Below are 16,089 nucleotides of genomic sequence, written 5' to 3'. Positions count from 1 at the left end.
GACCCGGTATAATGCAATCTAATGTAAGCAACCTGCTACTTCAGTTGAGGTCATACCACAGTGTTTTTTAAGTGAAGTAAAGCAAGAGGGCTAAAGGTGTTTATCAACAACAACGAGACCCTACACATATGAATCTGTGACTTTATATGATCATAAGAGCTTGGAGGAAAATATGAAAGAATTCATATCCATCAGGATTATCACAGAGAAGAGCAGAGAAGGGGCAAGGTAAGAAAAAACGTGGAAGAAAAAAGAGAATAAAGAAAGGTCCCTATAATAAAAGACAGCATGGAAAATATCATTCCATTTATAGAAAACTACATATATGTGTTTGTACACACCCACCAAGAGCTCTGAAAAAAGGAGGTCATCACACTATGCAGGGCTGCCTTCTGGAACTTTCTGCAGTGATGTAAATGTTCTATATCTGCGCTATCCATAACATAAGTCACTAGGCACATATGGCTATTAAGCACTTGAAAGGTTAGTGCAACAGAGGAACTGAACCTTTGCTTTTCTCAATTTTAATTCATTTAAATTTAAGTAGTCAAATATGGCTATATATAGCTATAGACAAAGATTTTCTATAAGTAGCAGAGTTGCAGTTAATAGTATTTTCTTTCTTCTATTCATCTATAGTCTTTTAATGTTTCTGTGGTGAAGAGTTGTTAATTATGTAATCAGGAAAAAAGAATTGTAGAGCAGAAGTATGTGCAGTGATTAAGAGCTCAGACTTAGATCCAGACAGCTTAACTCAAATCCTGGGCTTGCTACTTCATTGCTTCTAATTCTGGGTAATTTACTTAACCTCAAATTACTTTCCTCGCTGTGCCTCAGTTTTCTCACCAGTAAAATGAGAACGATCATAATACTTATCTCATGGGGTTACGTAAGGATTAAATGAGTTTATGAGTGTAAAATCCTTCAACCAATTCCTGGCATGTGGTAAGTGTCTGATAAGTATTAATAATGAATATTATTAGCAGAGGTCAGCAAGGTTCTTGTTGGGTGCTGTCAAGTGTATACCAACTCATAGAGACCCCATGTGACAGGGAAGAACTGCCATAGGGCTTTCTAGGCTGTAATCTTTATGGGAGCAGATCACCAGGTTATACTCCCAAAGAGCCACTGGGTGGGTTAGACCACCAACTTTTCAGTTAGTAGCTGAGCATTTAATCATTGTGCCACCAGAATCCTTTTGGAAGTAAAGGAAGTAATCAGTAGAACTTTTCAAGGTTCTTAGTTGCATGTAATGAGGAATTTATTAAATAGATATTGGTGAGCTTACAAAAATATTAAGAGGTCTGAAGAAAGGCTCATAGCCCAGATGGCAGACCCCAAAAGATGTCTCATAGTAATGATTCTAGTGAGAAAACCATTGATGCCGGTACAGGTTGCCTGAGAGCAAATGCTTCCCTCCTATTTCTGAGAAAAAGCCCTGCATGGTTGTTCTAGATTGTCAGAGCCTAGATCACATGTCTGTACCCTAGTGCAAGGAAGTCTGGGAAAGCAAGCTCTCTACCTAGCACTTTCAGCTTCTACAGGGGAGGTGGCCATGATGCAAAGCACCGTCAAAATAAAAAGAACTTCACATGCTGGGCAGCCAAGAGCAAATGATAAAAATATACTGCAAATACTGTTCAAATTAGGCAAAGGCTGGGGAGAGAGGGGAATAACTAATCTAAATTTTTAAGTAGGCCAGGGTTCTGGACTCCCTAACTTTTCAGCTTTCAGAGGTACCTGTACCTCAGTTTTCATATCTGTGAAATGAAAGTGTTAGATTGGATGAGCTGTCTGGACATTGATAGCTGTGAAATGCCACTTTCTCTGATAATCTCTACAGTTGGCATGATTTGAAAACAAGGGACATCAAGAAGATTCCATGGTTATGCTGAAGAAAATAAAGATGATTTTGTTAGAAGTCACATCAAAATTCATTTCTGGGAATGGGCAAGGTATACATTTTTATAGGAATTTTTATTCCTTTCTCTAAAGTAACTTGCCAAGGTCACACGGTTGGTTATAGGAAGAGTTGAGAGGGGATCGTCAATCTCCAGACCCCAAAGCCTTTCCCCTTGTGTTCTATGAAACGGATCAGGCTGTTCTTAAAAGGGAGGGGAAAAGGTGCTGTGAGGTGGGAAAGGGGACAAAAAAAAAAAAAAAAAAGGACCCCTCTTTTGGAACCTGTTGGCTCTTTTAACCACATTCAGAAGGGAATGAAAGCTCACAGCTGCCTCTCCCACATTTCCCATGACAGTTGCTCTTTAATGCCTTCTTTAGGTTTGAGGCCACCCAAAGGCACCTTGGAAGAAAGGCCTGGCAATCTGCTTCCAAAAAATCAACCACTGAAAACCCTATGGAGCACAGTTCTACTACAGTTCTACTCGGACACACATGGGTCACCATTAGTTGGTGTCGACTCAATGGCAACTGGTTTTCTTTTTTCTGAATCACTAGAACATATTTTTAGGATTATTTCTATTTCATCTAAAGTTTTCTTTTAAATGTATGGTGTGTATGTGCATGTGTGTTTAAGTTTTGCTAAAATCTCCAATGTGATTCCATGATAATTCAATTTCTTTTTCAGTGGGGCATGTATCTCTTATTTTATAAGCCTAATCCAGGCTTCTTAAAGTTTTTCCCATGGTGACACTCATAAAAATGACATCTGTGCAATACCTGAGGTTCCTACAGACCCTAAGGTGACTGACTGGGGGACCCCAGGCTTCGGCTGCCCCAGGCCTCACCCAACAGGCCTGAGGGCGGAGGGCATCAATAATGCCAGGCATCCGTGTCCCACTCTTGGCTCACTAGCATACAGGATGTTCCTTGGGAAGCTCTGGCCTAAGCTAATAGGCAGATTGGGTTTGATATATCAAAGTACCCTTACATTCCATTTTCCAGGAATGGATCTGTTGAAACATGGGACAATTCAGACAAGGTAAATTTCGTGAGGGTGAAGAGAACAGTGGGATAGCCAAGATACCCATCAAGAAGAGCATGGTTAAGTAAACTGTGTATATTCAGATGACAAAACTTACATGTTCATAAAAGGAAATAACTGCTGCTACCACACAGTAACTCGGATAAATCTCAAAAACATTACGCAGAGTGAAAGAAGCTGGACACAATAGAGAACGTACAGCATGATTCCATTTATATGAATTTTTAGAACAGGCAAAATGAATTAATGAAGTGAGGTGGGGTGGGGTGGTGGGAGTGGGGATTGACTGGGAAGGGTGGCGGTAGTGTTACCTTGATGGGGAAGTGGGTTATACAAGTATCTGCTTTTGCCACTTACCTCTCGTTAGGGATAGGCATGCTGAAGTGTTTAGGGACGAAGTATACTGCTATGTATTACTTGAAATGCTTCAAAATATAATGGAATGGTGATGAGTAAAGGCATGGATAGACAGAAATGTGTAGGGCAAATCAAGTAAAATGTTAATGGTGGAATCTTTTTTTTTTAAGCAGTGGGTATATGCATGCTCATGATACAATTCTTTTAATTTTTTTCCATTTGAAAATTTTTATAATAAAATGTTAGAGAAAACATTATAAACTATGATTATGAAATGATATTCATGTGGGAAATTCATGAAACATTTACTACACTCAGAGTAGGGAAGCCCTTGTACATTTACAGAATTTAGAGAATTCTAGAGCAGGAAAGCGTCTAAGAGAGCTATTCCAGTGACTTCATTTAACAGATGAGAAAACTGAGGCCCAGAGAGGTTAAAAGACTTGACCTAGGATACAGAGCCAGCTGGTGGCAGGCCAGGCCTAGAACTTCCAGGCTGGGATCTCTCTTAAATTCTACCACTTAGGGAAGATTTTGGTCTCAAACTGAAGCACTGACATCAAATGCATTTTAGAATCTTGAAACTTTCTTTTTATTTATTTATTTATTTGGTGAAAATATACACCAGTTCAATCATTTCTACATGCGTAATTCAGTGACATTGATTAGATCTTTCTAGTGGTGCAAACGTTCTCGCTATCCTTTTCCAAATTATATCACCACCACTGAGATAAACTCACTGCCTTCTTGGTCAAATAGTGCTGCTATAACAGAAATAGCACAAGTGGATGGGTTTCACAAAGAGAAGTTTATTCTCTCACAGCCCGGTAGGCTAAAAGTCCGAATTCAGGACGCCAGCTCCAGTGGACGGCTTTCTCTCTCTGTTGGCTCTAGGGGAAGGTCCTTGTCATCAGTCTTCCCTTGGTCTAGGAGCATCTCAGTGCAGGAGCCCCGGGTCCAAAGTATGCACTCTGCTCCTGGCACTGCTTTCTTGGTGGTATGAGGTCCCCATGTTTCTCTGCTCACCTCTCTTTTATCTCAAAAGAGATTGGCTTAAGACACTATCTAATCTTGTAGATCTCTTCAATTTAACTGCCACTAATTCATCTCATTAAATCATAGTGATAGGATTTACAACACATAGGGAAATAACACCAGATGACAAAATGGTAGACAGTCACACAATACTGGGAATCATGACCTAGCCAAGTGGACAGATATTTTCAGGGAACACAATTCAATCCATGACACTGTCCCATATGCCTCTCATCTAACTTTTCAAGTTTCTGTCAATTTGATCCCGTATCATATAGGGGCACTGTAGCTTTATTTCCATATACTAATGTATTTCTGCAAATGATAGTCCTTGTTATCTACCCAAGCAATTAGTTCAGACACTATTTTTTAAAGTTTGTAGACATCAAGGTTAAAAAAAAAAAGAATGAAATGGATACTTTATTTTAAGCAGCTTAATTAAAGTCTTTAGCTACTTCATCTATTTATTGCTTTCTTCTAAAGTGTTTTTGCACTGTGCAACTGCTTTGGCAGAGCACAGAGAAAAACAGTTATTAATTACTATTATCATAACCACTTCCCAAAGCAATAAGTACTCAGACCTTCACCCGCACTTCCTGGGAGCAAAAGTTGCACACCAACATGCGGCAAAGACAAGCAACTTCAGGGTAAAATATTCATATGAATCATCAGGAGCTATTATTAAACTCTTTTCGAAGTTTCTGAGTCATTAGCTAGAAGAAGCTTTATCTTAGGCTTAATTTGAAGAGAAATAGAGGGAAGTGCTGGTCCTTGACGTTGTTTCCTTGCACTGTCCGTTCTACCTCTCGGGAGAGACAAGTGGGACTCAGGTGTCTATACCACTGATTCCTCTGTACAGTGAGGACTGTGTGTGGGGAACCTGTTTGCTGTCTTCTTGGTTCCATCAAAGTACTGAACTAGCATAGGTTGCTGGCTCCCTTCCCCTAAAATCTACTCTAGAAAAGCTGTAGCAGCAGATGCAAGTGAAGATCTGAGAAAACTATCAACACCCAAAACTGCAAGACCTCCCTGGGAGTCAGAGGCTGTCTGGAGCAAGCGTGTGGGAGATGGGGCCTGCAGGTTGGGGCGGATGGCCAGGCAGGTAGAGCTGACAGAGTGGATGGGCTGAGGGAGGTCTCTTGGTTCTGCTGTTATGTCACCAGTGTGTGGCCTTGACTGGGTCATTGCTTGCCCCTTTGCCACAGAAACTAGCAGCCTAGCACAGGAGGCCAGTGTCATCAGGGTTGATCAAGCTACTGCAAAAGTCCTGCTGGGCAGCGGGGCCCGGGGGGGGGGGTGGGGAGAGGAGACTTGATGAAAACAGACTGACCAGCTGGCATTTAGCATTTGCTCATTCACCTGTTCCCCTTTGGCCCTTCAGCGTTGGTAGATTTTCACTTGGAAGACTACTGTCCACCCACGATTCTTCCCTGACCACACATAAGCTGCCCAGTTTTTCTATGGCATTTATTTCGTGAGTCTAGAGGTGTTGAGGTTTGAACTTCATGTTTTAGGGTCTTTTGAGTTTCTTCAAAAGCCTATTATAGTAATATTTGAAGGTGAGGAGGCCATAGGACTGTCACAGCTGGGAAGGCAGGAGGAGATGTCACTCTCAGCCTAAACCAAACCAAACCTGTTGCCACTGAGTTGATTCCTACTCAAACCCACCCTATAAGCCCTTTGCCATTGAGTCGATTCTGACTCATAGTGGCCCTGTAGGACAGAGTAGAACTGCCTCATAGTGTTTCCAAGGAACGACTGGTAGACGAACTGCCAACCTTTTGGTTAGCAGTGAACTCTTAACCAGTTCGCCACCAGGGCTCCACCAACCCTATAGGGTAGAGTAAAACTGTCCTATAGGGTTTCCAAGGCTGTAAATCTTTATCCAACTGGTAGATTCAAACTGCTGACCTTTCAGTTAGCAGCCGAGCACTTAACCGCTGCTCCACCAGGGCTCCTCACTCTCAGTCTACACAGGAGTAAATCGTTGTAGCAGAGGCAGACCGAGGCACTCATTCCCCAGCTTCTAGGTGTGTTGGAGGCTGACACCTGGCTGGGGCCCGTTTTGGGAGCTGCCACAACTGGAAAGAGCTGCCTAGTCCAAAGTCACATTCCCTTCCCAGGGGTAGTCTACATCCAATGACTGGCTAATGTCGGGGGACAAAGCCCCGGCTCCCTCTCCCCAGTGAGGTATGACTCCGAAGGCTATTCTTATTCCAGACTCCCTTTGGGATTGTTCTCTGTTGAGGTTGCTGTGAAGTTGAACATTTCTCTCAGCTCAATCTGTGCTTGCGAGCACTTCTCGACAAACTTCCTGCCCACAAATCTCTGACTCAGACTGCTTCCTTGGAAACTAGACCTGTGACACCATTTAAATCCAAACAACCATCTCATGGCCCACTGGGCACCCTAGTGCTCATGTATCCATGTGCTACTGGGGAAGTGGCCAGTGCAGGGCCCTGCCACCTTCAATGAAGCCAAAACAGTGGGTCAGCAGAGTGTCTTGGAGGATAAGACTAAAGGAAAATTGCTACTGCCCTTATAAATTTGAATTTTTGAGTTATATTTTAGGGCAAGTAACATTTGAGGATGAGGACAGCAGTGGGTCAGTGGTAGAATTCTCACTTTCCACAAGGGAGCCCTGAATTTGATTCCCAGCCGATCCACCTCCTTCACAGACACCACTTGTATATCAGTGGAGGCTTCCAGGTTGCTATGATGCAGAACAGGTTTCAGAGGAACTTCCAGACTAAGACAGACTAGGAAGAAAGGTCTGGCGATCTATTTCCTAAATCCTGTGGATCACAACAGTTCAATCCCATTGTGCATGGAATTACCATAAGTCAGGGACAAACAACTACATTAGGGGAGGAGGCCCTGAGGTTATTGAGTGGTTGCAAGGAAAGGGATATTTAGAGTGAAAGTCTGGGAGATCAAGACACAGAACACTGACCTTTTTCCCGCTAAAATGTGAGCTCCATGAAGACAGGGACTTTTGTCTATTTTGTTCACTGTTGTATCTCCAACACCTAAAAGAGTACTTGGTATATAGGAGGTGCTCAATAAATATTTATCTAGTGAATAAACATAGAGTTTGGCAGGAAAGAGGTGGGAAGAGAAGAAGGCAAAGGTAACAGCAAAATGAAAAATGTAACTTAATTCAACTCCTAGAGGGGCAGCAAAGCAGTGAAGTTGGGTGGGTAGATCACGGTCTGTGACCACAGGCAGGCATGAGTTCAAATCATGGCTTGCGACTTACTAGCTCTATAACTGCTGGAAAATCGTTTAGCTTCTCTAAGCCTCAGTTTTTTCATCTGTATAATGGAGCTTATATTTAATAAGTGACTCCGTAGATTAAATAAAATGATTTGAGTAAAGTACCTGATACACAGCAGACACTCAGTTCTCTGTGCAGACGTGAGCACGTATGGTACACACACACACACACACACACACACACACAGAGACTTGTACAATCTCAAGGGGTTCTAGTGTTTGTAAAGTGCTTCCAGATCCCCAGAAGGAAGGAGTTTGGTGCCTTGTTACTTGCAGGGGCAGATGACCCAATAAGCAAGGTAAGCACAACCTTACTTGTGCTTACTTACTACTCTGTAGTAAACAGTTTCACATGTTTTTCACCACATCAAACCATGTGAAATTGCTCCTTACAGATTAGTAAGCACAAGTAAGGCTGTGCTTACCCTTTTTACTGGGTCATCCACCCCGTTAGGAACGGCTAATTTGAAAAGAGGCTTTGGTTCTGTAGAAAAGTTCTAGAGGGTTGGGAGAGAGACAGACACCAGCCATACCTCGAAGTAGAAACTTTGATGAAGTGAAAAAAGGTGAAATTGTTCACTACACAGATTAGTAAGTAAGCACAAGTAAGCCCGTGCTTAACTTGCTTATGGAGTAATCTGTCCCGGTCAATTGTAAAAGGCTTCATAGCATATTGGCTTTAAAAATAACAAGAATCAGTACAAAATGTCCTGGCCAAGTGGAGCTTAAGGCTGCACTAGCCCATTAATTTGAGACCTAACCATATTTCTAATTTTATAGTCTCTTAAGCAAATAAATGTTTTGAAACTGTCTTTGGAGAAGAGCCCAACTGGCAAGTGATTTTTTTTTTTTAATTGACCATTTGAGACATTGCTGCTGAGACTTGAATCTTTAGCCCTGACTCAGATCGGGACATTATGCCAGATGGAGAAGGTATTTAACCTTTTTTGTCTGCCCCGGCATTCTCGACAGCAGAAGCTATGGACACAAGGCCGGCTACAAGTATCTGGTTGCCATGGCACCCAGCTGCAGATCTGACTTCAGTCTCTTATTGAATATGAGGTAGGCGGGCAGGCGGCCAAGGAGAGCCAATGGCTTCATAAAACCTTCCAATGTCAGAGAATCGTTTGTGATCAGGTAGAACAATACAAGTTTCCCTGGTGCCCCTTTACACTTTGATGACAGAAATAATTATGCACTTCATTCAGATATAATGTTCTACCTTCCATGGCATTATTATTATGGGTTGGATATTGAGGTTTTCTTCCCTCCCTCACTAAGCAAACCAAAAACCAAAACAGTTGCCATTGAGTCAGTTTTGACGCAGTGGCAACCACATGTGTTTCAGAGTAGAACTGTGCTCCATAGGGTTTTCAATGGCTGTGATATTTCAGATGTAGATAGCCAGGCCTTTCTTCTGAGGTGCCTCTGGGTGGATAGTAGACATGAAATTTGAATAAAATTGGCCCCACCTAACCCTATTCCCAAGAAGCCCTGGTGGTGCAGTGGGTAAAGTGATCGACTGTTAACTAAAAGGTCAGAGGTTCAAAACCACCAGAAGCTCTATAGGAGAAGGATGTGGTAGTTTGCTTCCGTAGAGATTTACAGCCTCGGAAACCCTAGGGGGTCACCATGAGTTGGAAATGACTTCAAGGCAATGGGTTTGGTTTGGGTTTTGGTAATCCTATTCCTATTCCGTTTAGCACAGTGATTTAGGTCACCCAGGCCTAAGCCAATCAGCTCATGGCCTTCCTATGAGCACAAGGATTGGTTCAGTGTTGATCCACACAGCTAAGGACTCTGCTTGGATGTGAATTAGAGAACAGCCTGGAGATGGAGCTCTCTCTGTAGGTGGAGTGGAATGAGAGAATGAAACTAAGTCATGAAGCCCCTGGACCAAATAATCTTGAAACCCACATGCCTCTGAGCTTGCCAGGTATATGAGCTAAAAAAGTTTGAATTCGGTCTTCTGTCACATCAACCAAAAACTTTGTCAATAACATATGTCCACAGCAAGTGGAAATGTATTTGTCTTTCCAAAATTACGTTTGCCTTCCTGCATTTCATCACAGAGGGCTCAGCTCACCATTCCTGGTAATGGCATGCATAGTCAAGGCAGACGGTCTTACCGAAGCAAACATGATTTCCCTCCACATCTCAAGTACAATCTGAGTCCTGAATTTGTAATTTGTTTGTGCATGAGTGCTGCATTTAAACTATGAAACCCCAGCCATTCTGGCTGCCTCCTTGAATGGTCACTAAGCAGCAAAGGCTCTGCAGGTCATGCAGAGCTAGAATTGCCCCAGCACTCACCTGGTTGGCCCAAGATCAATGAGGCAATCAGACAGGCAAAGCACTTTATCATCCATTAGCCAATGGGTCAGCAGAAACTGAGGGTGGGTGCCAAAAGCCCCTACGGCCAACCTCAAGGGGCCAGCTTCTCCTTGCCTGTCATCAAGAAAGAGCAGATAGCTTTGGTTAAGAAAGTTGAGGGAAAAGTTTATCAGTGAATTTACTTGCCCTATTCTACCTGACAAGGAACCTGGGTGATGCAGTGGTTAAGCACTCGGCTGCTAACCAAAAGTTCGGCAGTTTAAACCTACTAGTCACTCTGTGGAGAAAGATGTGGCAGCCTAGTAGAACTGTCCTATACGGTTTCCAAGGAGTAGCTGGTGGATTCGAACTGCCAGTCTTTCTGGTTAGCAGCCAAACTCTAACCACTGCACCGCCAGGGCTCCCCATAAAGATTACAGCCAAGAAAACCCTGTGGAGCCATTCTACTCTGCAACACACGGTATCAGCAATGGGCGTTCTACTTGCCAGTCTTGTTTGGCCTTATGTAGTTAGTAAGCAGCATTTACTTATGAATGTCCCTGAAATAAAGATATGGAATAGGTTTCCCTCTCCTGGAAAAAATTCAGTCAGAACCACTCACTTGCCCAAACCTCAATTAGAAATAAATATGAAGGCAAGAACAGTTGAGTATTTCTAACAGCTTTTAAAGATCTGTTCTTAGCCCGGGATGTTCTAGCTGGAAATGAAAAGATTGTAGACCACAGGTTGAGCTGGGAAGTCTTCAGTCATATTGAGTGATACTGGAAAAATCCACCATTCATCCAATGGGCTTGGTCACTGGTTAAAATGTAAAGAAATAACACTTGCTATAAATAATATAGTTTATGGGGTAAATTGCAGAAATGACCTCAATTCTTTACCCCTCTCTGTATCCATTACTCATATTCTTTACCATGTGACTTTGCAATTCATCCTACTAAGAGGCAGAGGGAATTTTCCTGTCCCCTGATTTTTTTTTTAGGCCTCTGGTTTAGATCCAGCTAATTTAGCAAATAATCTGTATGATAGGAAGTATTGAGAGCTTCATGTATGGCATGGCAATACTTAAGTAAAATTACATATACTAATCTCCATGAGAATATATTTTTATTGAAGCTCCAAAGCCTGTGCACCAAATTATATATAGCCTATGGTTTTTTTTTTTTTGGTTTATGAATTTTATGGTAATTGTTTACTTTCTTCTGTGCTCTCTTTTGCACTTGCTTCTTTAATGACTGTGCATATATGTGTGCATATGTACATATATTTAAATATATATATGGACATATATATTTTTTCTTTTATAGAAAGCGAATCTTCTCAGCAATACTCTTCTGTATATAATTTGGAGTATTGATTGTCATAGCCAAAACTGAAATCCTTGAAACTTATTTATTTGTCCAATAAAGTGGTTATTTTACATGAGCTAAGCTTTGGCTTTTATGCTCAGAAATTATATTGAGGAGAGAGTCACAAAATTATCATTGTCTTACTTAGGATGTTTTACATGTAAGTAAACACAAAACCTGGCTCAAAATGGCTTAATCAGTGTGGGAATTTATTGGTTTGTGTTAGTATTTTAAGATGGGATTCACAGTCATTTTGAGTAGGCATTAAAATCAAAGGCCTGATGTTTTTACTTCTTTGTTCTCTGCCATCAACCCAAAACTGGATCTTTATGGTTGCAAGATGGTTATATAAAGTTCGAGGGCCCAAGATAAACATTCATATCAAGGAAAAAACTAAAAATCTCCCATCTAAAAGTAGAACAAAGTCACTTTCTCACTTGGCTTACCTATTTAACCTGGAACCTATCCCTGTGGTAATTTGCCCTGTGATTTTGGGTTCAGCCATGTGACTTGCTTGGGCCAATGGAACGTTAGCAGGGGTGATGTGCTCAAAGGCTAGGGGAAAAAAAAAAGTTACTGTCCAGTTGCTTCTGACTCATGGCATCCCCATACTGTCAAGAGTAGAACTGTGCTCCATAGGGTTTTTCAATAGCTGATTTTTTGGAAGTAGATGACCAGGCCTTTTTTCTAAGGCATGTGAGGGTGGACTCCAACCTATACAACCTTTTAGTTAGCAGCTGAGCTTGTTAACTGTTGTACCACAAAGGGACTACAAGGCTTGAAAAGCACTTGTGTAATTGCACCTTGCACCTCTGCAGTGGCCATGAGTAGAATACCCTAAGCTAGCCAGCTGGTCCCAGGAGGGGAATGAGAAACCCATGGAATGGAATCACCCCCAGTCAAGCCCAGCCTAGAACAGATAACTCCAGGCTGGCAGCAGTTGTGGGATCTAAATAAATGCTCACGTTCTTCACTGCTAAGATTGGTTGTTATATAGCATTCTTGTAATTGTTAATTAATTGGGTGTTAATTTATTGTTACCTAATGGGATGCAGGATGGCCTATACCTCCTTCTGAGCATGCCCCCCCCAACCCCCCGGCAATGCCTATCTCTGTCCCTTCCCTACGCATCTGTCAGTTTGTCCTACTGTGAGGGCTTGCATGTTGCTGTGATGCTGAAAACTATGCCACCGGTACTCAAACACCAGCAAGGTCACCCATGATGGACAGGTTTCAGCTGAACTTCCAGACTAAGACAGGCTAGGAAGAAGGACCTGGTAGTCTACATCTGAAAAGAATTAGCCAGTGAGAACCTTCTGAATAGCAGCAGAAAATTGTCTGATATAGTGCTGGAAGATGAGCCCCTCAGGTTGGAAGGCACTCAAAAGACAACAGGGGAAGAGCTGCCTCCTCTAAGTAGAGTCGACCTTAATGACATGATGGAGTTGACCTTAATGACATGATGGAGTTGACCTTAATGACATGATGGAGTTGACCTTAATGACATGATGGAGTTGACCTTAATGACATGATGGAGTCAAACTTTTGAGACCTTCATTTGCTAATGTGGCATGACTCAAAATGAGAAGAAGTGGCTACAAACATCCACTAATAATCAGAATGTGGAATGTACCAAGTACGAATCTAAGAAAATTGGAAATCGTCAAAAATGAAATGGAATGCATAAACATCAATATGCTAGGTATCAAAAAACCCAGTGCCGTCTATTAGTGAGCTAAAATGGACTGGTATTGACCATTTTGAATAGGACAATTTTATGATCTACTATGCCGAGAATGACAACTTGAAGAGAAATGAAGTTGTATTCATCATCTAAAAATAACATTTCAAGCTCTATCCTGAAGTACAATGCTGTCGGTGATAGGATAATACTCATACACCTACAAGGAGGACCAGTTAATATGACTATTATTCACATTTATGCACCAACCACTAAGGCCAAAGACAAAGAAATTGAAGACTTTTACCAAATTCTGCAGTCTGAAATTGATCAAACATGCAAACAGGGTACATTGATAATTACTGGTGACTGAATGCAAAAGTTGGAAGCAAAGAAGGATTGGTAGTTGGAAAATATAGGCTTGGTGATAGAAATGATGCTGAAGATTGCATGATAGAATTTTCAAGACCAATGACTTCTTCATTGCAAATAACTTTTTTCAACAACATAAACGGTGACTATACATGTGGACTTTGTCATACGGAATACACAGGAATCAAATCGACCACATCTGTGGATAGAGACAATGAAAAAGCTAAATACCAGTCAGAACAAGGACAGGGTCCAACTGCAGAACAGACCATCAATTGCTCATACGCAAGTTCAAGCGGAAGCCAAAGAAGATTAGAACAAGTCCACAAGAGCCAAAGTATGACATTGAGTATATCCCACCTGAATTTAGAGACCATCTCAAGAGTAGATTTGATGCACTGAGCACTAATGACTGAAGACCAGACGAGTTGTGGAATCACATCAAGAACCTCATACATGAAGAAAGCAAGAAGTCATTAAAAAGGCAGCAAACAAAGAAAAGACCAAAATGGATGTCAGAAGAGACTCTGAAGCTTGCTTTTGAAATTCAAGTAGCTAAAGCAAATGGAAGAAATGATGAAGTAGAAGAGCTGAATTCTTCAAAAGGCAGCTCGAGAAGATAAAGTATTATAATGACATGTGCAAAGACTTGGAGATAGAAAACCAAAACAGAAAAATACTCTTGCCATTTCTCAAGCTGAAAGACCTGAAGAAAAAATTCTACAGGGAATGTATAAAACAATGCAGGAAGCATCAAAAGAAGATGGAAGGAATACACAGAGTCGCTATACCAAAAAGAATTGGTCAATGTTCAACCATTTCGGGAGGTAGCATATGATCAGGAATCAATGGTACTGAAGGAAGAAGTCCAACCTGCACTGAAGGTATTGGTGAAAAACAAGGTTCTAGGAATTGACGGAATACCAATTAGATGTTTCAACAAACAGATGCAGCGCTGGAAGTGTCCACTCACCTATGCCAAGAAATTTGGAAGACAGCTACCTGGCCAACTGACTGGAAGAGGTCCATATTTATGCCTATTCCAAAGAAAGGTGATCCAACTGAATGTGGAAATTATCGAACAATATCATTAATATCACACACAAGTAAAATTTTGCTGAAGATCATTCAAAAGTGACTGCAGCAGTACATCAACAGGGAACTTCCAGAAATTCCAACTGGATTCAGAAGAGGACGTGTGTCTTAGTCATCCAGTGCTTCTATAACAAAAATACCACAAGTGGAAGGCTTTAACAAAGAGAAGTTTCTTCTCTCTCAGTCTAGTAGGCCAGAAGTCCAAATTCAGGGCACCAGCTCCAACAGAAGACTTTCTCTGTCTTTCAGCTCGGGAGCAGGGCCCTTGTCATCAATCTTCACTTGGTCTAGGAGCTTCTCTGCACAGGAACCCAGGTCCAAACGATGCACTCTGCTCCTGGCACTGCTTTCTTGGTGAAATGAGGTCCCCTGTTTTTCTGCTAGCTTCTCTCTTTTATATCTCAAAAGAGACTGGCTTAAGACACTACCTTATCTTGTAGATCATCAGTGTAACTGCCACTAATCCATCTCATTACATCATAGTGATAGGACTTACAGCACACAGGGGAACTACACCAGATGGCAAAACGGTAGACAGTCACACAATACTGGGAACCATGACCTAGCCAAACTGACAGATATTTTTAGGGGACACAATTCAATCCATGACAACATGGAACCAGGGTTATCATTGCTGATGTCAGATGGATCCTGGCTAACAGCAGAGAATGCTGGAAAGATGTTTACCTACATTTTGTTGACTATGCAAAAGCATTACATAGATCAACCTGTACATAGATCAAGAGGCAGTCATTGACACAGATCAAGGGGATACTGTGTGGTTTAAAGTCAAGAAAGGTGTGTGTCAGGGTACACACCTTTTCAGCAAAATTATTCAATCTGTATGCTAAGCAAATAATCCAAGAAGCTGGACTATATGAAGAAGAACTGGGCATTGGGATTAGAGGAAGACTTATATGATATGCAGATGACACAATCTTCTCGCTGAAAGTGAAGAGGACTTGAAGCACTTACTGATGAAGATCAGAGACCACAGCCTTCAGTATGGATTAACACTTCAACATAAAGAAAACAAAAATCCTCACAATTGGAACAATAAGCAACGTCATAATAAATAGAGAAAAGACTGAAGTTTTCAATAATTTCAGTTTACTTGGATTCACAATCAATACCCAAGGAAGCAGCAGTCAAGAAATCAAATGATGCATTTTATTGGGCAAATCTGCTGCAAAAGACGTGTTTAAAGTGTTGAAAAGCAAAGATGTCACCTTGAAGACTAAGGTAGGCCTCACCCAAGCTACGATGTTTTCAATCACCTCACATCCATGGGAAAGCTGGAGAATAAAAAAGACCAAAGAAGAACTGATGCCTTTGATGTGCTGGTGAAGAACACTGAATGTACCACGGACTGCCAAAAGAACAAACAAATCTGTCTTGGAAGAAGTACAGCCAGAATGCTCCTTAGAAGCAAGGATGGTGAGACTACGTCTCACACTTTGGACATGTTATCAGGAGGGATCCGTCCCCTGGAGAAGGACATCATGCTTGGTAAAGTAGCGGGTCAGCGAAAAAGAGGAAGATCCTCAGTGAGATGGATTGACACAGTGGCTGCAACAATGGGCTCAAGCATAACAACGATTGTGAGGATGGTGCAGGACAGGCAGTATTTTGTTCTGTTGGGCACA

This window comes from Loxodonta africana, chromosome 27 (assembly GCF_030014295.1).
Source record: "Loxodonta africana isolate mLoxAfr1 chromosome 27, mLoxAfr1.hap2, whole genome shotgun sequence".
Classification (NCBI taxonomy): Eukaryota; Metazoa; Chordata; class Mammalia; order Proboscidea; family Elephantidae; genus Loxodonta; species Loxodonta africana.
The sequence above is the reverse complement of the archived record's forward strand: the minus strand, read 5'-3'. Positions refer to the sequence as shown.